This window comes from Lepidochelys olivacea (genome assembly GCF_965140295.1).
Source record: "Lepidochelys olivacea isolate rLepOli2 genome assembly, chromosome: 13".
In the NCBI taxonomy this organism is placed as follows: Eukaryota; Metazoa; Chordata; order Testudines; family Cheloniidae; genus Lepidochelys; species Lepidochelys olivacea.
Window position 1 is genome coordinate 24591704 of NC_140423.1, and position 25078 is coordinate 24616781.

At 43.5% G+C, this 25078-nt stretch overlaps 1 long non-coding RNA gene across 2 annotated transcripts in view; it reads right to left on the reverse strand.

Annotated features, from left to right (window-relative positions):
* Positions 1 to 12984: 12984 nt before the first annotated feature.
* LOC311529664 overlaps positions 12985 to 25078 on the reverse strand; it is a 31282-nt gene continuing 19188 nt past the window's right edge. For both annotated transcript variants that reach the window (XR_014713854.1, XR_014713855.1), the window contains one exon: positions 12985 to 13250. This is a non-coding gene — a long non-coding RNA (uncharacterized lncRNA). The remainder of the gene's footprint in view (positions 13251 to 25078) is intronic.

Sequence of the window (25078 nt, forward strand, 5' to 3'; positions counted from 1 at the left end):
CCTAGAGAGGGCAGAATCCTGGGAGTCTGCAAAAGAAGAGGCCTTGGGCAAGGAGCCAAAGAGGAGCTTGGAGACCTGAACTAGGCACTCGTGTCCTTTTCCAGACTCCAGCAAAAGTGTCGGAGGAAGCTCCCTGCACTCCCCCGACCAAAAAGACGCAGCCCGTGGTTCAGATCACTGGGACTTTGTTCCATTTGTTCCTATTTGAATGGTCACTAGCCTGGAAGGGGAAGAGTTTTTTGGTTTAGCTGGAGGTCATGTGAGAAGTCATCTGAGGCTTTGGCCACACCCGATGGCAGAAAGCCAAACCATTGCTACGGGGAGCATGCTGTACTCCCCAAAGAGGGTAGTAGCAGGGCACAGATGCTCTGCACCTGGAAGTTCTTGGAGGTATCCTGGCTCTCAGTGCTCCCCCACAGGCAGACAGGCTCTGCATCACCCTAGCACAGGGCTGTACCAAAATGGCACACCATAGCCATCTGTGTTTGTTCTGTTCTCATTCAGGCAGATCCAGTGAAGTCTTGCCTGAGGCCCGAGAAGTGCAGACATAGGTGGGCCTGTCGTGTTATCACAGTTGGTAAACAGAGACTAGAGCTCTGGGCTGCAGCCCAAGATAGTACTCTGTGGTCCCACCCAGAGAGGAGTGAAGGCAAACCCAGGTACCAGAAGGGTGCATTTGAGTGGTGCTGCACCAAGGTCTAACAGTGTAGGTTGGCCTTTAACAGTAACATCTGTTGGTTCGATATTTGCTCCAGGACTAAACCAACCATGTGTACAGCATGGCTGTTGTGACCATTTTAAAAACCCAGGTATCCATTCAGGTCAGAGGAAGCTAAAGTGGTGATGGTGGCAAATACTGCAGTTATTTCAGATGATTTCTCAATGTGAAGAAGGCAAAATTAATGACCCCTTTTGAAAACAGGTTTCAGAGTGGTAGCTGTGTTAGTCTGTATCAGCAAAAAAAAACGAGGATTACTTGTGGCACCCTAAGGTGCCACAAGTACTTCTCGTTTTCTTTTGAAAACAGTGGCTTAAGCCAATTGATTCCACCCTCTCCTCCCTTTCCATTTCCTCTACTCATTTCCTTTTGTCTTGTAACTGTACTGCACCCAGGAAAGCTCAGCATGGATGCAGCATCGACTATTGTTTCTTCTGTCACCCTGTTTTCTAGCTGGGGTTTGACAGGCACAAGAACAGATGGAACACTCAAAGTGTATTCGGATAATTCAGTAGCTTGATCATGATTAGAAATCAGGGTGCTCCTGGCTTCTCTCAATCCTTTTCCAGGGACTATTACATTGTGCTATCTTCCTGACGCCCCACGATAGTTTTTCTAGTGGTCTTCTGATCTCCCTCTACTGCCATGGCTCACCATAGCAACAGCATTGGCAGAACCACCTGTCCCATTGGGGTGCCGCAGAGGTGTTCTGAAGAGCCTCTAGTGCCAATTAGTGCAAAAGTGGCAGTGGATTTGTCTCCTCCGGCTGCAGGCTATGAACTGAAGTGAGATCACCAACTCGAAGCATGCAGTCTAACTGCCATCAGGCAGTAAGATGGTTCTGTCGCTATAGACCTATCCTTGGAGCTGGTGATCTAGAGATAAAAGGCTTTCGTTACTAGTGTCCTTGGAGACATCCACTGCCATAGGATCAAAGGTTTGATTTAAAACACAGAACTAGCCCTGGGGTGAAAGAGTCTTCTACCAGGCCTCACTCAGAGGGGAAAAAAACCTGATTAAAGTACAGTCTCCGGGACAAATTTCAAGACTGTTCCATCTTCTAATGATTTGAGTATTGTCACACACACTACTATATGGGGCAGATTGTCCAAAAAAAAAAAAAAGTTAGGCACATGGCTCTACATTGAGTGTATATACACAAGAAACTGACCAATGCTGGTTATTCATGACACAATTAACCAATCTGTATGCACTCAGAATAGGTGCACACTTTTGTGTGTACTTTGCAGACTTGGTTATGGTTGAGTATGATTAAAAGTTGCCAAGTCAGGCCCTCAAAGACTCACTAAGGTTACAAAAACCAAACATTCAGAAGTTAGTAAATGCCAGAATTAAAGTTACCTTGATGTGTCCCCCGTGGGCGTATGCAGAATGATAGTCTTTAGTTATATGGTCACATACTACTTTTCTTACACAGACCTCTTGCCTTATTTAGTGCACAGGATTAACAGTACTCACTGAATGGGCAGCTATTCAAAGCTGAACAAATGAGAATAAAACAATGTCAGGTTCCCAGGCCTTATTTACTGCCGCACATTCAAACTGTGTAAAAAACAGAATTATTAAGTTTCCTCACAGGCTGTTCTATGGCACTCATCACTGTAATAGCCAAGTGCTCGACACTCTAATGCATGGGTCTTCATTTTTCAGATGGGGCACTGAGGCAAAAATTAATTTCAAATGCATCCGCCAATGTTGGGTGCCCAATCTCAGATGCCTATGGTCTGATTTTTCAGGGTACGTTGCTTTCAACATGTAATATGGTATATAATGCATAGTTCCTTTTCATTTCAGTTGCAGCTGTGAGTGCTCAGCACTTTGGCAGATCAGACCCTAGGGTCTCACACTGGGCACCCAGAAAAATAAGCAACACAGTTAGCGGTCAGTTCCTCAACCTTGACTCCTCGTCCCAGACCCCAACCTGCTCATCCTAATACCAGTCTCTTTCCACCCTCACTTGGAAACTAGTTCCAGTCTCCCCGCCTTTCCATCCTCCTCACCCCTATTCACTCCAGTCAGCTTCCTTCTTCTTGCTGCCTGGGCCCAGCAGGAGGCTCATTGAGAGCATGGGAGAGTGTCTGCTTTCTCAGTTCCTGTGCCCAGTTGCCTGCAGAATCTGGGAGAAGCAATTACAGGGAAAATCCTGCTCAGCCCCTACAGCCCTGGGATGGCTTGTAACTTGGCCAACTATGGGTGGATTTTCACAGGAGCAGCAAAAATCACATCTCTGACACCAGGGTGACCTCTCGACCAAATTTCCAGGCTGTGCTCCAAATCATGTGGGCACTAGAACATCTCAAAAGAATTTTTAATAATTAAAACAAAGTATTTTCCCCTAATTTTGCTCTTGGAAATGACTAAATGATTGTTGCTGAAGTCTTAAACACAAAAATAACTCTCAGACTGAGCCAAGCACCCCCACATAGAAAATTTCAGCCTTAAGCAGTTAAAGTTTGGCAGTTTTAAGAAACCAAAAACAAGGTCTTATAATGGAAGACTGACTATATATTCAATGTGAACTTGACTCACAGCCCATTGAAATCAATGGAAACACTCCCACTAACTTGAAGGGGCTTTGGATCAGTACATATATGCTATGAAGTGTATTATAAGTGTAGGGAGAAATTTTATACTTCAGGATGGATACTAACTCTCATGACTGGATCTATGTGAAACTCGGTTACTTTGAAGTTCATGGGGTAGATCCATATATCCTTAGAGGAACCCTGGAAAGTCAAAGTAACTAACAAGTGTCACTTTCTTTGACTATGAAGTCATAAGCCGGTCTAGAAATCCATATATGTGCTATATGAAAAGAAGGTCATCATGATATCCCGGAGACACTTATCCAGCCCAACAAAGATTTTGGAAAAGCTAAACTCCGAAATCACTTCAACAATAGTATGCCTGAATAAGGACTGTCAGGGCTAGATTCCAGCAGTCTAAAAGAATTGAATTGAATAGACCAGAGAAAGGCAAGTGTGTGTGTGGGGGGGGGGGGGATTGTAGGAGGAACTTTTCCTCATTTGCTTTGCTTCTCCAATCACAATGATCTCTTGATTGCACTGAATCAGTGATAAGCATGAACATACTAATTCTATAACTTCCATTCAGCTGCCTACCCAGCCAATTCCATATAAAAAACACTAGCATGCTCTACACTAATGGTCATTAACGCTGCAGTTTCCAATAGTGTTAATTAATAGTGCAGCATCTTTGAGCATTAGCAAGGTCCCCCAAGTTGTGCTACAAAGTAGTTTTCTTGGAGATCACAACATTGTCTAGAAGCTATGCTTTTATACTTCCAGACCTGAGCCTTATCCTGATCTCACACCAATATAAATCAGGGCTAAATCAACTGAAGTCAATGGAGCTGCGCTGATGTAAAACTGGTTTCTGAAAGATCAGAGTCGGGACATGTGTGTGCAGCCTCTGTTTGTAAAAAAGACCTTCAGAACTTGCTTCTCCTATCACTACCCCAGAAAAGAAGCACTTTATTCTGATTTTTCACAGGCATAAATGACTATACAAAGTGCATGACTGGGGAGGAGAAAGGTCTGTTATATGAAAACTCTTAATATAAAATATTTTTGCCCAGGTTGTTGGTTTCTCCCGAGTTGCAACTGTAACAGATGTCTCCTATTCTAGCCATTTCCATATGTCCCCTGCAGAACTAACAATACTCCTTTTATTGACTCCCTCCAGCCTTTCAGTTCAAATTCAAGATGACCACTGAGCACATCTATGAGCAAGTGGGCCAAACCTTGACATCATGATAATAGAGGAGAGAGATGATGAATTGCGCATACACTCAGGACTGTGCCTCTCGGCAGGATACCTGAAACAGCCTTACTGGGAAAAACAGCAATATGAAAGCATTGTCTAGTCAAATTCACTCTGAAGTAATCTGTGAACAATTAGATGTTGCAAGGCACTGATAACCTTGGAATAGCTTCAATAAACTATTTTCTTCATTTTATTGTGACAATCCAAATAATATCAGTTTGCCATTTCTAGTTTTAAATGTATAAGTGGACCAAGATACAGAGGCTAACTCCCTGAAGATTCTTTCATAGGGGCCCCATTAACTACAATTAATGATTTCTGGGGCCCCAAACCTTGCATTTCTGCCTGTAGCTTGTCTAGCTTATGAAGGGTTAATAAATGATCAACAGATGTTGGGTAAAATTTTCAAAGTTGCCTGAGTGACTTCGGAGCTTAAGTCTCATTTTCAAAAGTGACATAGACACCTAACTCCCAAAGTGCCTAACCTGCTTAAATGCTTTTGAAAAGCCCACCAAGCATCTGTCTGCATCTTCAGGCACCTAAAAATACCTTTGAAAATCTTGCCTTAAGTCATTTGGGTACAGTTTTCAAAAGCTCTTCTCAAGGCATGAGATAGACATGAGCAATATTTGTTATAAGCATACCAATAGAGAGCATGATAAATTATTATAAGACATAGTTAAAAACAACCTATTGCATTCATCTGATGTTACAACAAACACCTAACTATCTATTAAGACACATTAAGCACTTATATTATATATTACTTAGAAGTATGGACAAAAACCTCGCTGAAATTTTTCTCTACTCTTATGACTAGAGCAATATTGTAGTAATGCAAAGTGTAGAATAATTCCATCTGCATATACAACATAGCCTCCCTGCACCATTCAACACAAACATCTGCAATATAAGCTCATCTGACACAAAGTTCCAGCCTTATGATTAGGTGCAGAACACTGAAAGACTGCAATTGTTTTGACAGTGCCCAGGGGATCTGTAATGAAATACAGAGCTTTTCATCTCCAGGTCACCAGTTTGGATCCAGCACAAGCTGCTACTGATTTAAAGTCCATGAACTATCATTGGCTGGTCTTCTACCCATTTCACATAGGAGTTCTCAGAACAGTTCTTTGTGGACAGGCAGCAACATAATTAAAAACACCTCCACAATGACACTGTTTGGCACCGCTATGGGCAGACTGAGTAGCTGTAATACTTGAATGGGGCATTGGTATCAGTGAATCGCTCAGTGAATGAAGTCCATTCAGATCAAAGTTGGAAGGCTCCCAGCTGGTGGAAGCACATATGGGGAAGATTAAAATGACACTATCTGTGCTATCCCTCTTCCATGATTAAGTGGAGCTTTTGTTTACAAGGCTGTCAATGTGTTAGCATGATATTTAAAAAACCAAAAATCCCTGATTTTGCGTTGACCTTCATAACAGGAGGCAGAACACCACAAGCAGCTAATGACTACGTAGGCTGCCTTTAAACTGGTGACTCTTTTGACCTCTGGAACATATCTAGGTTATGCACCGCCCATTGCCAGCTGATATCCCCGGGGGTCAGAAATCATTGGGAGGAAGCAGGGAACAGTACTAGCATGTATTTGTTTGACCTTACCCCTTTAATTGCAGTGGAGTGAAGGCCAGTGGAATCATTTCCTGTGTCTGAATCTCAGCAATTTGAAACTAGTCAGCAAGGTGTTATATACTGCACACGAAAACAAAACAAAATAAAAATCAGATCAGAGGAGATTTGCTATGGTATACATGGTGCAGAAGACTAGATGTACAGGGGAACAGGAATGATATATGAAACTTTTCACTTCTAGTTTGAATTAACCCAGCTCAGTAGTTAAAGTTATTGTTAACAGGTTTCAGAGTGGTAGCCGTGTTAGTCTGAATCAGCAAAAACAACGAGGAGTCCTTGTGGCATCTTTTGCATAGTACAGTAAAGGTACACAGCTCTGTGAAGGTTAGGTCATTGCCAAACATCCCTACCCTGATGAGTTTACAGTTAAAGGCAGAGGCAATACAGACAGGACAAGACGAAAGTCTACCATATTGGGTAGGGCCATTTGAATGCAAATGGTTCACGTATGAGGCAAAGTTTATTAATGGAAGGTCTATGTGAAATGTGCTGGTATTTAGGAGTGGGTTATTTCCTTGCTGGGGTCAGGAGGGTGGACATGCCAATACATGGTATTGACATTCATTCATTGTGTTTGTGTTTTTGGCTGCAATTATGCACTCTATGTGTTGAAAGCCAGGCCTTGTGTGTTTAATCAACCTTCAGAATATAAAATCCCCAACAGTATTCCTCTCTAGAGTTCTTACGCTACTATTCCACTCTCACTATTACCTGCTACTTTTATGTCCCCACTGCTCAGCTATCTCCCTTCATTTTCTCAATTAGAAGCAAAAACGGTTGCTCTATCACATTATTTCACACACAGCAACATGATTCAGTAATTCTCTTCCCATGTAAGCACTTGATGCTCATGGCAGAGGCTCATGGCTGCTCCTCACTCTGGAAAGCTGTACAATCCTTGCCTGACTTTTTGCTTTGTCCACTGAAAGTTCTAATACCACAAGAAAATGAATTTTTATGTTTGCAGTGCTAGTTATTCCACTTGATTATCACTCCCATTTGGAGTTGCCAACTTTCTAATTGCATAAAACCAAACACCCTAGCCCCGCCCCTGCCCCACCCTGCCCCCCACTCACTCCATTCCCCCTCCCTCGCTGGCTCGCTGTCCCCCACCCTCACTCACTTTCACTGGGCTGAGGCAGGGGGTTGGGGTGCGGGCTCTGGGATGGGGCTGGTGATGAGGGGTTTAGGGTGCAGGAGGGGGCTCCAGGCTGGGGGCGAGGGGTTTGGTGTGCAAGAGGGGGCTCCAGGTTTGGGGGACTCAGGGCTGGGGCAAGGGGTTGAGGTGCGGGGGGAGTGAGGGCTCTGGGCCGGGGATGAGGGCTTTCAGGTGCAGGCCAGGGCTCCGGGGTGGGGCAGGGAGTTGAGCTATGGGAGCAGGTACGGGCTATGGGCTGGGGCTAGAGATGAGGGCTTTGGGGTGCAGGAGGGGGCTCAGGGTGTGGGGGGAGCTCAGGGATGGGGCAGGGGGTTGCGGCTCAGAGGTAGGGAGTGGGCTTGCCTCGGGTGGCTCCCGGTCAGCGGGGCAGCAGGGCTAAGGCAGGCTGCCTGCCTGTCCTGACACCGCGCTGCATGCACCCCAGAAACAGCCAGCAGATTCAGCGCTAGTAGGAATGGGGGCGGGCAGGAGGCTTTGTGCGCTGCTTTCGCTCACAGGCACCGCCTCGCCGGCTCCCATTGGCCGAGTGTGGAGCCGGTGCTCGGGGCAGGGGCAGTGCGTGGAGCCCCATGGCCTCCGCGCCTAGAAGCTGGACCTGCTGGCCGCTTCTGGGGCGCAGTGCAGTGCCAGGACAGGTAGGGACTAGCCTGCCTTAGCACTGCAGTATTGCCGACCAGACCTTTAACTGTCCGGTTGGCAGTGCTGACCAGAGCCACCAGGGTCTCTTTTTGACCGGGTTTTCTGGTTGAAAACCAGATACATGGTCACCCTACTCCCATCCCCCTGCATGTAGGGTGACCAGACACCCTGATATTAGGGGCTTTGTCTTATATATACACAACTATTCCCCTCCCTCCCAAAAAAAGTGTCCCAATTTTTGACACTTGCTATGTGGTCACCCTAGCTGCACCTCCATTGGTATGCCTTCTGCCCCCACATTCCTCTGACTCCTCATAGCTTCCTGTCCTGCCTCCTAACTCATTCCCCCTCTGCCTCATTTTTTGCACCTCCATATTCTCCTGTTCCTCACCTGGGCCTTTCCATGCGACATCATCCCTGAGGTCAGCCTGTGTTCAGCCCCATTTGAAAGGCTGGCAAATGGGGACCATCTTTGCTAGGGGAAGCTTCACTCTCAGCCACAAAGGTTGTAGGGAAATGGCAGCCCCCTTGCTGAGTTCAGCCTGTGTCTTCACTCTTATTTCCAGCAATGGGAGGGAGGGGCTATTTTGGATAAGGGAAAAACTTGGCAAGTTGTAGGAATCAAATCAGAAAATCATCAGTTCCTTTTAAGAAAAAGGCAAATATCATGGCTAAGTGGCAATGCTTATTGTTAATGATTGTTAATAATTGATAATAATTATAATAATTATAATAATGATTGATAATAATGGGAAATGATTGTTAATTTGTTTCAAATCAGGAATATTACCGCTCCCTAAGCAAGCACGGTGCTGGTTTCAGAGACATCCCTTCTGCTATTGTTTATTAATAGCGTAACGTGGTTCTCAGTTTCCTAAGACAATGGAACCCAGCACCCTCCCTTCCTCACGTTCTCTCCATGAGGCACTCGTCAGCCACCACTGCTCCCATCTTTGTCCTTCTCCCTAACACTTAGCTCACACCTCAACTAGCCTCCCAGTCGTTACCCAAATTCAGAGTAAAAGCCCATATGATTTTTCCAGTATTGTTTTACCATAAAGAAATACGTGTAATGATTTCTCAGTGACTTCAGCCTCAGTCCTACCCTGAGGACTGCACAGCCACACCCCTGCAAGCTCTGCTGCCTGTCTGTACAGGGGTCCACTGATGTAGATCTCCATTCTGGCCCTTAACGGCCCAGATGAAAAGCACTGGTGGATGAAGTCTGCAGCTCTAGAGTTCAATGGTCAGAGAACTCCAGTTGTTAATTGCCAGGAATACAGAAGGGAAGACCCTGAATGAGATTTCTGCCCCCCTCCCCCAGCTCCCAATACTAATGAATCCCCTTAAGAAGCTTACAAGTAGGGAAGCAGCACCCACTTGTCCTGACTACCTAGAGCCAAGGAATGGAGGGTTTCTTCACAGAAACAGGAATGCTTTCTTTGCTGTGTTGAGGTGGGGGAAGCAAGAGAGGAAAGGTGACATCCAGGCGGTCATATTTTGTAACAGTACCCTCTCCGCACCAGTTACAACTGGACTATTGGAAGGTGGGTAAAGTAATATTTTTGATTGGGCCAATTTCTGCTGGTGACAGACAAGCTTTTGAGTTTACACATATCTCATATCCTGGGACCAACATTGCCAGGCAGGTGAATGTGCAATTGCCTGTTTTGTTCACATAGATGTCCCTCTATGCATTCAAATATAACTCTGAGCAAACTCATTTACTGCAAGCATTACCATCATATTTCCAAAGGCTCTATGAAAATTTAGCCCATGATTCATTGAAAAAGCAGTCTGCATTCCTCCCTGTGCCAGGATATGATCTTAGGAGTACAAGGGGGACCCTGAAGTTCTCACCCCACCAGCAAAGGGGTTAAAGAACTTGTATCACCTTGCTTTAATAAGGTTTGGATTTTCAAGGGGGCCTAAGGGAGTTAGGCACTCAACTCCTACAGAGAGTTTTATTGAGAATTTCAATTGGGATTTGGGTGCCTATGGTGTTGGGTGCAGGAGAACTAAAGATCGATAGGTTTAGCTCTCCTTCCTCCTACAACTCCTTTCCTCCCAGCTGAACTGGTTCTTCCTAAGCAAAAACTGCACCATTTCCCCAACATCCGTCATCATATTAGGGAGATGAGGAATAGAAGAGTGCAACCCTAACAGAAAAGGTTTTACATCCCACTTATGATAAAATATGTGCGTGCCTGTGTCATCAGGTGATTACCTGGTGGTCCAGGATGACATGACCACCACAGAAATGGTGGTGATCAGGGGCGGGGGAATTAGAGAATGTAGCAGTTCTTATAAAAGGTACATCAGTATTTATTTGTTATCTTCTACACCCATTTACTTCAGTGCCATTTCCCTACAATTCCTCTATGCCCAGAGCACTTATAGGAAGGCAGGCCCACCCTGTACCCAAATTCTCCCAAGTTTAATACTTGCTTTCCCAAGGTGTTGCTTCTCCTCAGACACTGATCTAGCACTGTCCTTAGAGCACCCTTCTAGCATGGCCCCCAACATTCCTTCAGCAGCTCCTCTCACCCCTTGCAAGGGCCTGGGATTGACCTACATAGGCCCCAGACTCCTCCCATTCCCAGCAGCTCTGAAAGGACTAGTGGTTAAGTGGAGCCAGCTGGGCAACCCCCTAGTTCTTGTTTTCAGAGAGAGTCCATTACCTACAGCTGCTTGGTTATTTCCCCCCGCCTGCCCCCATCCATATGACAGTTCACTTTGTCCCAGCCTCTCTTTTCCACAGCATGGGCTTCACTTATGCAAAAGATGGCAGGATCCAGGACGAGTCCTCTGGAGGGTAAATCAATCACACCCAGAGTAAATAAAAGCTGCCATTTGTATGTTAGAGAAGATCAGCTCAAGCCTGTTGCATTAATGACCCATAAAACCAAAATCACACAGGCACAGGGTTTTATTAGCACTGGGATTTATACCTCAATGGCTAGACCTCTGTTGATTCGTAAATAATGGGGACTCGTGCTGTCTTTCTTCTTTGCATGAAAACTCCTGTTAGCTGTTCAGGGTTTCGAAAAAAAAAAACAGGTGGTATTAGTATTCTGGTATTGTGGCTCTATGCCTCGAAGAAATAATATCTCCTTCTTAAAAGACATTACCTCAGAACTGTGATTGCCATTAAAAAGGTAACACTGCTAAAAGTTGCCACCACACAGTGATATATGAGGTACCATACTAACTCTCTGTGCTTTGCACAATAGCAGAAAGATGCTAATGTCTTTTCTGGCTGGAGTGAAACATTCTCTGCTCTGTGGAGTTCAGTGGTCATGATTGCCATGTGTCACAACTTGTCATCAGGGCCCTGTGAAAGACCCAGCTTCAGGGAAACTCCTTGGGTTAAAGATGGATAGGAGATACCATACACATTTTCCTACAGACTCTATTGGATGTCACTTCCAGAAGTGCAGTTGCCAGAATGCAGTAGTGCTTCCATGCAAGGAATCTTAACTCGAGCAGATCTGCGTGCTTGGTGTTGTAATATCATTACTGCGGCTGTATGTTGGGAAAGCAGGTTAAAGGAACAACAACATAAACAAAGGATCAAATTTATCAACTACATTATTTGTTGTGAATTATTTGGGTAGCTGTATGGTAACACCATGGACCCAGCACTGGTGGACGTACCTATATCTTGGTGCACTGGGAGCCTTGGAAGTTCCCTGGAACCTAAGAATCCTATTCCCCAGTAGGTGACACATGATTCTGGCTCCTGAGGTAGAAAGGTCCTTGATAAAATGGTCTCTAGGTACTCCCCCCACAATTGACAGATCTATTAAGATGCACTGAAATTATTGCCATCTTCCCATGACAAATAGAGATTGCCTCAATGTCACCCCCTCCGGGAAAATGGAAAAGAAAAAGAGATGTTCAAAATAAGGTGGCGTCAAGATTATAGTGCTAGCTGATCCACTGCCCCCTTTCTGGTCTCTCTGAGTGCATCCCCTTCCCCCAGGTGTTAGGCCTCAGGTCTTTACCTAGGATGGAATTTTGCAGTTCTCCCCCTCCTAGACTGGAACGTAGGCTACAGTACCTTGTGGATTGACCATTCTTGCATGGAAGGTCCAGCTGAATTCTGGCACCTGAGGTTCTTAGAATCATAGAATATCAGGGTTGGAAGGGACCCCAGAAGGTCATCTAGTCCAACCCCCTGCTCAAAGCAGGACCAATTCCCAGTTAAATCATCCCAGCCAGGGCTTTGTCAAGCCTGACCTTAAAAACCTCTAAGGAAGGAGATTCTACCACCTCCCTAGGTAACGCATTCCAGTGTTTCACCACCCTCTTAGTGAAAAAGTTTTTCCTAATATCCAATCTAAACCTCCCCCACTGCAACTTGAGACCATTACTCCTCGTTCTGTCATCTGCTACCATTGAGAACAGTCTAGAGCCATCCTCTTTGGAACCCCCTTTCAGGTAGTTGAAAGCAGCTATCAAATCCCCCCTCATTCTTCTCTTCTGCAGGCTAAACAATCCCAGCTCCCTCAGCCTCTCCTCATAACTCATGTGTTCCAGACCCCTAATCATTTTTGTTGCCCTTCGCTGGACTATCTCCAATTTATCCACATCCTTCTTGAAGTGTGGGGCCCAAAACTGGACACAGTACTCCAGATGAGGCCTCACCAATGTCGAATAGAGGGGAACGATCACGTCCCTCGATCTGCTCGCTATGCCCCTACTTATACATCCCAAAATGCCATTGGCCTTCTTGGCAACAAGGGCACACTGCTGACTCATATCCAGCTTCTCGTCCACTGTCACCCCTAGGTCCTTTTCCGCAGAACTGCTGCCTAGCCATTCGGTCCCTAGTCTGTAGCTGTGCATTGGGTTCTTCCGTCCTAAGTGCAGGACCCTGCACTTATCCTTATTGAACCTCAACCCTTCAGAACCTCTTCCCTTCAGAAGTCTATGACCAGTGGTGTACAGTGATCAGACAGGCTTCTTAAAACAAAAGTGTTGTTTATTTTTAGCAGTATGAACAAAGCTTTAGAGAAAATTTGTTTTAAAATAACAGTCTCCAGCCATGTCTATCTTCCCTAAAGCCCTACCATTCTGTGATGGTGATCTAGGCAGGCCTAATTTTTTCAGACACCTCAGCAGGGTCCTACATCTCAATCTGATCATCTTCCAAAATGACTCTTTCTTGCTTGAGAGAGTGTCCCTTTTAAACCTGCCACAATTTGTTTGTTCTTCTGTGTTTTTTGGCCTTTTCTTGTTCTGGTCAAAAACAGTTTTGGAGGTTGGCTGGAGAAAGAGACAAAAATAATCAAAATCAACAGTTCTGTCCTTGTCCCATAACAACTCTGAAGTGCTTGCTGAGATGGCTTATCTGTGAGCCATTCTTTTCCTTAGATAAACCAATTTAGTCATATAGAAAACACCCCAGTAACCAGACCAACATACAGTATTCATAAATTATTACAGAACAGCTCCAGATCCATCACAGATGGGTTAGAGGTGATGGCTCTCTCAACATAATGTCCTTTATTCATTGTTACTGTTCCACACAGTAGCTAGGAAATGGACATGGGATTGAAGACAGAACCCACCTGCTACTACCCTTACCCCAGCAAAAAAATCAGAGAGAGAACTCATACATTACCGTTTCCATCCCAAACAAAGCAGAGAGCACTTGTATGCTGAAATCTACATTTAAGCTCCAATGCAAGACCTGAACAGTGACTTCAGCTGTGTTAAACCAGAATCACTTCCCAAACACATGGAATGCGTGATAGTCTGAAGTGCTGATCTGTTGCTATAAAAGCATATCAGGTCTCTGTTGAGGCTTTGCATTGGAGTGCCAGTTTGAAGAAGCTGGAGTACATACTGCTTTTTGGGATCTGTTCGAGATGGCAGAATAAGCCTTATGAAGTGTTAGAGTGTGGTCCTGATAGCATTGCAGGCAGCATGAAAGTAGAGAGGAATATGTTAGTCTTTCCCTTTTATTTCTTAGTCCCATTCTTTTCATTTTTGGGGTGGATGGAGTATGTCATGCTGCCCCCTTAGGTGCCACTAAAAATAGATTTTGTTTGCTAAAATAATAGCAAGAGTTCCTATGATTAAAATAATATCTTTGCTGGGGCAAGAGACGGATTGTGACCTGTTACACTGCCATAAATCAATTGAAGACAATAGAGTTACTTTGAAAATATACCAGAGTAAGTGTAAGCAGTTGTAGCACTTGTGGAAACAGCGGAGGGGAGATAAACACCACAGAAATACTTCCTGAAGACTTTTAATAAGCAACCAAAGAGCAAACTACATTATAAATCTGGAAGAAGCAAATGCCCATGAGTCATTTTTATTTTTACCTTGTGTGCATTAAAATACATAGTAAGGCTTTATGAGATGGGCTGTAGTTTTTTTCCTCCAGACATTCCTAATGTATAATATGGTTAATTTGAATTGGAAAACAGAACAACCTTGGAATCATTCGAGACATAATCTTGGGGATCTTCCAGTGAATTCAATTTATTTTGGCCTTTGCATTTGGGATTGAATAAACACTTGAACTATTGGAGGCATTTTTGGAATTTGTGGGCCAGACGATGCTCTCAGTCACACAAGTGAGAGTCTGGAGCAATTGCATTTAAGTCAATAGAGGTCCTCTGGATTTACACCAGTGAGAGATCAGAGTCTGACTCCATCCCTACCTTTTGCTTTTTGAATGTAGATGAGAGAGAGCATTAGAGCCCAACATGTCTATTTTAGAATCACATTTACATTCATAAAATGAGCATCTCGGAAAATATTTCCTCTTCTATTTAATTTGAACAATAATTGCTAGTTTTGGATTTTCAAACATTCCAAAAACTACTCGAGGTCATTAGATTGTGTGGCACTTTTTGCAAGAATAGGGACATTATATTCCAGTGTCTTGGCCAAATTCTAATTTGACTAGTTACATTCTGCCACCTAAATCCCCCATTTCAAATGGATGCTTCACTTCCTGCCCTAAACTGCTTTGTAGTGTTCCCCTGTGCACTATTTAACAGCTGTGACTTTCCATCCCAAAGGTGGCTGCATGTCAACAATACATGACATGATTTTTCTATGTCTATGTACATATATACATAGCTGACGTGTGCCTATGTACATATTCACCACACACTCAGAGTAAGGAATAAAGAATTGGACATTTTAAAAGTGCTTTAGGATCAAATGGAATGAAAGTGGCTATAAAAATGTAAAATATTACTATTATCGACATTGATTGAGATTGTTTCATTAACGATGGTGCTTTTTAAGGTTTCAGCGGTGATACTGAGAACGTGAGGCCAAGTCATGGCTCAGATACCTGACAGTCAGACAGTCAGTAAGGGCACAGTGGAAAATGTCTGGGACAACTATTGAAATCTGATTAAGAGTTGGGCTGGGATTTTCAAAGGCTACCAAGAGAGCTAGGGGCTCAGCTCTCATTGAAAGTCCAGTGAAGACTGGGCAAAGCATCCAGTCAATGGCTGCTATTTCTAGGGTTATGGGCAGGTTTTGCCTTAACCACATGGGCAGGAAGAGAATTTAATCTCTGAAGGTTTGTCAGTAAACTGATCCATTGCCACAAAATGAGAGCATGTCTGAGCATCTCTCTCAGCTGTGAGTGAACTGCAGTTCATTTCCTTTGCTGGATTTATTTTTATTTTGGCCATTTGATTTTTATTTTGGTTGAAAGTTTTGATTGGCTGCCCTATTTTCTGTAATTATCCTAAAAGCCCCTGAGTTCCCTCTAGGATGGTAGTTTTGTGGCACCTTTAAACTCTCCATTGGGTGCCTTTTGACAAATGTAATTGCTTTACCAGCAGGGAGGCTGCCAGAGAGGTAGGACTGATTGTCAGGTGTCTGAAGATCTGAATACATTGCCAAGGCTAAAAACTGATGTGATTATGCAAATTAATCTCTCTTTCTCTCTCTGTGAACAGAACACACTAGCTTTCCCTGAACTTTGACGGTTGTTTTTAAGATGGTAAAAGATTTGTCTTGTCAAAGAAATGCTTGCAGAGCAAGAAAGGAAAGTGTTGTGAGAAGTCTGAGTGGAAATTAAGGTTCAATGGGATTGTACAGGCCAGATCGTTAGCTGGTGTAAAGTGGTGACTATAATGATGCTAAGATGATTTCTGTTCTAGTCTAGTCAGGTTCTTACATTGTGCCCAACGAGGCAGCATCTGAGCTAACTTACCCAAATGGAGGACCTTGCTAACCGTAACTCCAGGCATTTTCCATAAAACTGCCTTTTGAAAACATCATTTTCAAAAGGGATTTAGGAGCTTCAGTCCCACCAACTGTCAATGGGATATTGGCTTCTAAGTGCCTCGATCCCTTTTGAAAATGAGATAGAGAGCTGGTCTACGCCACAGGAGTTAGGTTGACATAAGGCAGTTTACGCCCACCTAATTCTGTCTGTGTCTACACTACAATACGCCCCCCACCCCGCCACTGATGTAAGATGCCCACTACACATTCACTCCACCTCCACGAGAGCCATAGTGCTTGGGTCGGTGTCGTTAGGGAAGTGCAGTGCCTCCAAAGTTACTTACATCAACTGTTGGCTGTCAGCCGCCTGCAAGGGGCTCACAGCCCGGAGCTCTGCTGCCACCTCCTCATGAGGGATTGGGTGGGAGGGGAGGAGATCCCAAGCCTGGCTGCCGCCCAGGCTCTCCTCCTCCCCCAATCCCTCACTGGGCGGGGCAGCCGGGCTCCACGCTGTCAGCCTGGCCGTGCTCCAGCTGTCAATCCCTGTGGCAGAGGCGGAGCTGTCCAACTGTCGGTGCCCACAATGCGGCACTTCAGTCAGTGGAAGCACTTCTGGTGAGGACACACACCGCCGACAGAGGGGGCATAGTGTGGACGTGAAAAACTGTGGTAATTACTGCAGTGTCTGTACATCAACCCAACTTAGGTCGACTTAATTTTGTAGTGTAGACAAGGCCTGAGGCTCCTAAATCAGTTTGTCTTTGCAATACTGAGCGCAGAAATGCCTAAATACCTTTAAAAAACTGGGCCGTAAGGTTTTGCCTTCAAAGATCTGGATTCAGCAGAAGCTGAAGGCACCTACCACCTTCCAGAAGCGTCTCAGCATCTCCCACAATTGAAAATTAGCAAGGGCAGATTTCAAATGAAGTGTGAGTAGCCTCTCTTTCCCCATGCCCCCCATGGAATAAAGACAGTGCCATAGAATCAGGAAATAAATAGTGTCAGAAAGCTAATAATAATTAGAGAAAATATGGTGAGAGTCAGAACATGCGAGGAAGAGGTGAACCCATAGGGAGAGCAGGCTATAGCAGACTCATCTCGGTAGCGGTGCTTTGAATAAGCTGCTGTCAAAAACCTCTCCATTGCTGGAACATACGTAATTCAGGCTAGTGGATGTGACAGCCCATGAAAATGAAAATGAAGGGAGAAACGAGAGAAGCTGTGAGATCAGGAACAGCAGCAGTTTAACAGGTGTAAAGTGAATGGTCGGGGGTGGGGGGGGGGGAAAACGGTTGAAATGTACTGGAATATTTTATCATTCAAACAAGCATTCACTTCCCATTACAACCACACACTGGCGCGGGAACAATTGTAGCACCCAGCAATTTTTAAAAGGAGGATATGTGAGGGAAAAAGACAGAGCCAGAGCGGGACAGTGTCACTGATACATGTCAGCTATGCTCACTGGGCAGCAGGCGTGACATGAATGGGAAGGTGGCTGGGAGACATAGGCAATATTTCACTCCAGCAGAGAGTGTTACTAAAAGAGTAACACTTCATGGATGTGAAGAAAGCAAGGGAAATGGAAACAATGTGTCAGGGGTGTCTGGGGCCGTGAAAGCATCCACATTACCAGCAGCTCATTCTCAAGAAGGGGTAGGAATGCTGTGGAATATAGGGTATATCTCCACTCCAATCAGAGCATTAGTTTTGACCTAGCTAGATCCAATAACATAGCAGCGAAGCCGTGGCCATATGGGCGAGCCAGTTGAGTATAAATTCAGGGCCCCAACCAGGGTTGCATGGCTATTGTTATCAGAGCTGGTTAGACCAAAGCTAGTTCGGGTACATCTAAACATATTGCAGTCGCTTCTCTGAGTGCCATGTAGACATAGCCAGAGAGCGCATCTTCAAAGGGTAGCAGCACACCCACGCTTGAGATGTCATTGGGTTAAAGGGCTGCTGTCTAGTCAATTAAGACCCAACATTAAGGTTTTATAAAAACAGGTATTTCATCCATTATTTTTATGGCTGCAAATATGTTTGTAACCCAAACATTGTGCTATTGGGCTAATGTAGGACAGCCAGAAAATGAAGCTTACTAGAAAGTGACTATAAATAAAAGTGAAGGTAACAAGTCTGTTTTCATTAGGTCTGAGCAAATGATTCATAGCAACTCACCAAATTGAGCCTCTTTGTCTGCTCACAAAATATCAGTATCACATTCACTGAAATTATTCCTTTTTGTGCAAATGTTGTTTGCTCTGTGGTTTGCAACTGAAAACTCGAGACGTGTCACTTTGCCGCAGTTGATCCCCTAACATTGTATTGTCCTCTCCCGACTGGATGAGCTTAACTCTCTCTAGATATTTTTGGTATGAATGAATATATGTAGAGAGAGAATTTAAAATTCACTTTCCACTAGTATGTACCTGTGGCTGCTTAACATTTGCATTCCTTGAGCATTTGTTCAATTGCTCAAATATCTACAACATGGAGGGCAAACATGGAAAGAGGTCAAACCTGAGGGAAGTGAATGCCTTTAAAATGCAAATAAATATTTACACTCTTTTGCTTTCCCTTATAAATATACAACCCCACTGACTTCAGCATTTGGCAGGTAGAATGCTAAGGGATAGTAAAAAAAACAAAAAAAAAACCCACATATGTTCTTATACAATACCTTTCCAAGAATATCCAAGAATATTAAAAGAATTGGCACAAGAAATTGCAAGCCCATTAGCAAGAATTTTTAATGAATCTGTAAACTCAGGGGTTGTACCGTATGATTGGAGAATTGCTAACATAGTTCCTATTTTTAAGAAAGGGAAAAAAAGTGATCCAAGTAATTATAGGCCTGTTAGTTTGACATCTGTAGTATGCAAGGTCTTGGAAAAAATTTTGAAGGAGAAGGTAGTTAAGGACATTGAAGTCAATGGTAAATGGGACAAAATACAACATGGTTTTACAAAAGGTAGATCGTGCCAAACCAACCTGATCTCCTTCTTTGAGAGAGTAACAGATTTTTTAGATAAAGAAAACGCAGTGGATCTAATTTACTTAGATTTTAGTAAGGCGTTTGATACTGTGCCACATGGGGAATTATTAGTTAAATTGGATAAGATGGGCATCAATAGGAAAATTGAAAGGTGGATAGGGAATTGGTTAAAGGGGAGACGACAACGGGTCCTACTGAAAGGTGAACTGTCAAGTTGGAGGGAGGTTACCAGTGGAGTTCCTCAAGGATCAGTTTTGGGACCAATCTTATTTAATCTTTTTATTACTGACCTGGGCACAAAAAGTGGGAGTGTGCTAATAAAGTTTGCAGATGATACAAAGCTGGGAGGTATTGCTAATTTAGAGAAGGACAGGGATACCCTACAGGAGGATCTGGATGACCTTGTAAACTGGAGTAATAGGAATAGGATGAAATTTAATAGTGAGAAGTGTAAGGTCATGCATTTAGGGATTAATAACAAGAATTTTAGTTATAAGCTAGGGACGCATCAACTAGAAGTAACGGAGGAGGAAAAGGACCTTGGAGTATTGGTTGATCATAGGATGACTATGAGCTGCCAATGTGATATGGCTGTGAAAAAAGCTAATGTCGTCTTGGGATGCATCAGGAGAGGTATTTCCAGTAGGGATAAGGAGGTTTTAGTACCGTTATATAAGGCACTGGTGAGACCTCACCTGGAATACTGTGTGCAGTTCTGGTCTCCCATGTTTAAGAAGGATGAATTCAAACTGGAACAGGTACAGAGAAGGGCTACTAGGATGATCCGAGGAATGGAAAACTTGTCTTATGAAAGGAGACTCAGGGAGCTTGGCTTGTTTAGCCTAACTAAAAGAAGGTTGAGGGGAGATATGATTGCTCTCTATAAATATATCAGAGGGATAAATACCAGAGAGGGAGAGGAATTATTTAAACTCAGTACCAATGTGGACACAAGAACAAATGGATATAAACTGGCCACTAGGAAATTTAGATTAGAAATTAGACGAAGGTTTCTAACCATCAGAGGAGTGAAGTTTTGGAATAGCCTTCCGAGGGAAGTAGTGGGGGCAAAAGATCTATCTTGCTTTAAGATTAAACTTGATAAGTTTATGGAGGAGATGGTATGATGGGATAACATGGTTTTGGTAATTAAATATTCATGGTAAATAGGCCCAATGGCCTGTGATGGGTTTTTAGATGAGGTAAGATCCAAGTTACCCGGGAAAGAATTTTCTGTAGTATCTGGCTGATGAATCTTGCCCATATGCTCAGGGTTTAGCTGATCGCCATATTTGGGGTCGGGAAGGAATTTTCCTCCAGGGCAGATTGGAAGGCCCTGGAGGTTTTTCGCCTTCCTCTGTAGCATGGGGCACGGGTCACTTGCTGGAGGATTCTCTGCTCCTTGAGGTCTTCAAACTACAATTTGAGGACTTCAATAGCACAGAGATAGGTGTGAGGTCTTTTTTAGGAGTGGTGGGTGAAATTCTGTGGCCTGCATTGTGCAGGCGGTCAGACTAGATGATCATAATGGTCCCTTCTGACCTAAATATCTATGAATCTATGAATCTTTCATCAAAGGATCTCAAAGCACTTTACACACATTAATTAATTATGCTTCACAGCACCCCCCGTGAGGTAGGTATTCTCATCGCATCTATTTTATGGAGAAAGAAAAGGAGTACTTGTGGCACCTTAGAGACTAACCAATTTATTTGAGCATGAGCTTTCGTGAGCTACAGCTCACTTCATCGGATGCATGCCGTGGAAACTGCAGCAGGCTTTATTTATACACAGAGAATATGAAAAAATACCTCCTCCCACCCCACTGTCCTGCTGGTAATAGCTTATCTAAAGTGATCATCAGGTGGGCCATTTCCAGCACAAATCCAGGTTTTCTCACCCTCCACCCCCCCACACAAATTCACTCTCCTGCTGGTGATAGCCCATCCAAAGTGACAACTCTTTACACAATGTGCATGATAATAAAGTTGGGCCATTTCCTGCACAAATCCAGGTTCTCTCACCCCCTCACCCCCCTCCCAAAAACCACACACACAAACTCACTCTCCTGCTAGTGAGGGGAGAGTGGGGGGGAATGTGCTAAGTCATTATGCAAGGTAGCCTATTTCCTCTTGTTTTTTCCTACCCCCCCCCCCCCAGATGTTCTGGTTTAACTTGGATTTAAACTTGGAGAGTGGTCAGTTTGGATGAGGTATTACCAGCAGGAGAGTGAGTTTGTGTGTGTGTATGGGGGTGGGGAGGATGTGAGAAAACCTGGATTTGTGCTGGAAATGGCCCACCTTAATTATGCACATTGTAGGGAGAATGGTCACTTTGGATGGGCTATCACCAGCAGGAGAGTGAAATTGTGTGGGGGGGTGGAGGGTGAGAAAACCTGGATTTGTGCTGGAAATGGCCCACCTGATGATCACTTTAGATAAGCTATTACCAGCAGGACAGTGGGGTGGGAGGAGGTATTTTTTCATATTCTCTGTGTATAAATAAAGCCTGCTGCAGTTTCCACGGCATGCATCCGATGAAGTGAGCTGTAGCTCACGAAAGCTCATGCTCAAATAAATTGGTTAGTCTCTAAGGTGCCACAAGTACTCCTTTTCTTTTTGCCAATACAGACTAACACGGCTGTTACTCTGAAACCTATTTTATGGAGGGTTATACTGAGGCATCACATGGTTAAATGATACCCCTAAGGTGACAGATTCATGCAGTGGCAGAGAATCCAGAATGCCTTGCTTCAAGTCATTTATTAACTGCAAAATTTAAACTTTAACATTGTGCATTGAAATATTAGACTTTTGCTAAAGGTACTGTATAAGCTAACAGATAAAAAATGTGCTATCATACTATTGGCCAAATTCTTGGCTGTTGTAAACTTGAGCAGCTCCATTGACTTTAATTTACACTCACAGAGGATTTGGCCCTATGTTTCTGAAAGGAGAATAATTAAATAATTAAAGGAGGAATTTAATTAGCTAACAAAAGTTCAGCCTGTTCTCCTTTTGATATAGGTCAAGACTCAACCAATTTAGTTATTAGATACTTTATATACGAAACCACTGAGCTTCAAGACAATAACACAGAGGGGCTGCAGGGGAAGAAGAGGAGAGATAATGGAAAACATTGATGGGTAAAGACAAGCAATTAATAGCCTGAAGATTTCTTTTTAAACCTGCTATCTCGTAAACAATTAAATGTACTTCTGTATGTTTTTAAATCAGATCCACCATTGTGCCTTAAAGTTTCATAGATTCCAAGGCCAGAAGGGACCATTGTGAGCAGCTAGTCTGACCTCCTAGAGAATATTTTTTAAAAAAACCAACCCACTCTTGATTTTAAAATGGCCAATGATGGAAAATCCATCATGACCCCTGGCAAATTGCTCCAAGGGTTAATGACCCTCACTGTTAAGTTCTCGGTCCCTATTCAAGAATGCACTTAAAAGTCCATCCCTGTTCAGGAAAGCAATTACGTACACATGAAGTTAAGCATGTACTTAAGTGTTTTCCTGAATCAGGGCCCTAATGACATAGAAACCCGCATAGAAAAACCTTGGGTCTGATTATCTATTACCTCGCAGCGTGTGTAGTCATTCACACCCATGTAAAATCAGTGCATGGTGGGCATAAAATGGTACCATTCTGACTCAACCTCATTTTACACTCTAGGCTGGTGTAAATGATTATAAAAGGTGTCCCAGCTTCCAGCCCTAGTCTCCATGCCCAGTCAGTCCCCAAATCCCGCTCGCCCCAGCCCGCCAACCTCCAATCCCAGTTGTGCATCCACCCACCCAGGGTCTTTGCCTCAATCTGCCCCCTCAGTGCACCCCTCAGGTGTGGCTCTTCTCCCCTCTGTATTAAAATTAGGCAGCTTCCTCTTCTACACTGCCACACTGCATGGCCATCAGCAGCGGGAGCGTTCAGAACACAGGAGAAACCAGCTCCCTGCTCTCAGTTCTGGTACCTAACCTGAGCACGGCCTACAGCAACCCAGAGCTGCACTTGTACAGAAAGAAAGTCTCTCTCAGTCCTCTACAGTCCTGAGCTTGAGCATGCTCCATGCAGAGAGAATCTTCAGAGGTTTTCGCAGCAGAGCACTATCAAGTCTCTACTAAGCATGTTCAAACTGTGATTTTTCAAAGACTTGTAGCTTGGCCAAATTTGGGTACATTTTCATGGGGATGGTAAAAGACACATCCTTGACATAAAGGCCATTCCTCCAACCCCATCAAATTTCAAATCACTGCTCTTGTGGTAAAGCTTTCCAAAGAAAAGGTCACCAGAATGTTTTAATATGGGCATAACAATTTATTTTCAACTAGCCTTGTTCTTAGAAATGTTTGAATTGTTTTGGCTGAAATTTTCCAAACATCATTTAGCCCAAATGGTTAATGTTTGGCAAAGTTATAAGCAACTGAAAACAGGGTCTTATAATGGGAAGTGTCAGGCAACCTTAGGTTATAATAGGTAATAATAGTTATTAAGCCCTGCTTATGAAGTTAAAGGAAGGATAGAGGTCAGTTGCTTATTTTAGGGATTAAACTACCAGAGTACCTGGCTAGTTGATTTGGCAAGGCACTCCTCACATTTACTACCATTCACCCCCTCATTCCAATGTGCGTGGTTACAACAAGCAGAATAACAGAATTAATACAGTATCTGATTGCTACATGGAAAAAATAACCTTCAACTGAGCCTGCTCTCAATGGTGATTGCATTAGAATTGTCAAGTGATAACTAAAACTGTCAAAAAAATTTGTTCACAAGTTACCATTTTTGGTACTAATTTCAACCCAAAGATCAACTCTAACAGTTAATTATCTGAACATAAGAATGGCCATACTGGATCAGAAACAATGGTCTATCTAGCCCAATATCTTGTCTTCAGACAGTGGCCAGTGCCAGATGCTTCAGAAGGAATAAACAAAACAGGGCAATTATCAAGTAATCCATCTTATCATCCAGTTTCAGCTTCTGGGTTTAGGGACACCCAAATCATGGGACTGCATCCCTGACCATCTTTCTAATAGCCATTGATGGACCCATCAGTTTCAATTTATCAAATTCTTTTTTGAACCCAGTTATACTCTTTAGCCTTTACGATATACCCTGGCAACAAGTTCCACAGGTTGACTGTGCATTGTGTGAAGAAGTATTTCCTTTTGTTTTAAAGCGGCTGCCTGTTAATTTCATTGGGTGACCCCTGATTCTTGTGTTATGTGAAGGAATAAATAACATTTCCTTATTCACTTTCTCCACACCAGTCATGATTTTATAGACCTCCAATTCTTTTTTTTTTTTGAGATGGGGTGACCAGAACTGCGCGCAGTATTCAACGTGTGGGTATACCATGGATCTATAGTGTGGCATTAAGATATTTTTGGTCCTACTATCTCTCTCTTTCTTAATGGTTCCTAACATTCTCTTCACTTTTTTGACTGCCACTGCACACTGAGCAGATGTTTTCAGAAAACTATCCACAATGACTCCAAGATCTCTTTCTTCAGTGGTAACAGCTCTACCCCATTATTTTGTATGTATATTTGGGATTAAGTTTTTCAATGTGCATTACTTTGAAATTATCAAAACTGAATTTCATCTGCCAGTTTCTTGCCCAGTCACCTTGTTTTTTGAGATTCCTTTGTAACAATTTGCAGTCATCTTTGGGCTTAATTAATCTTTGAGTAATTTTGTATAATCTACAAACTTTGCCACCTCATTGTTTACCCCCTTTTCCAGATCATTTTTTAATATGTTGAACAGCAGAGGTCCCCGTACAGATCCTTGGCTATTTATCTCTCTCCACTGTGAAAACTGACTATTTTTAATACCATTTGTTTCCAGTCTTTTAACCAGGGACTGATTCATAAGAG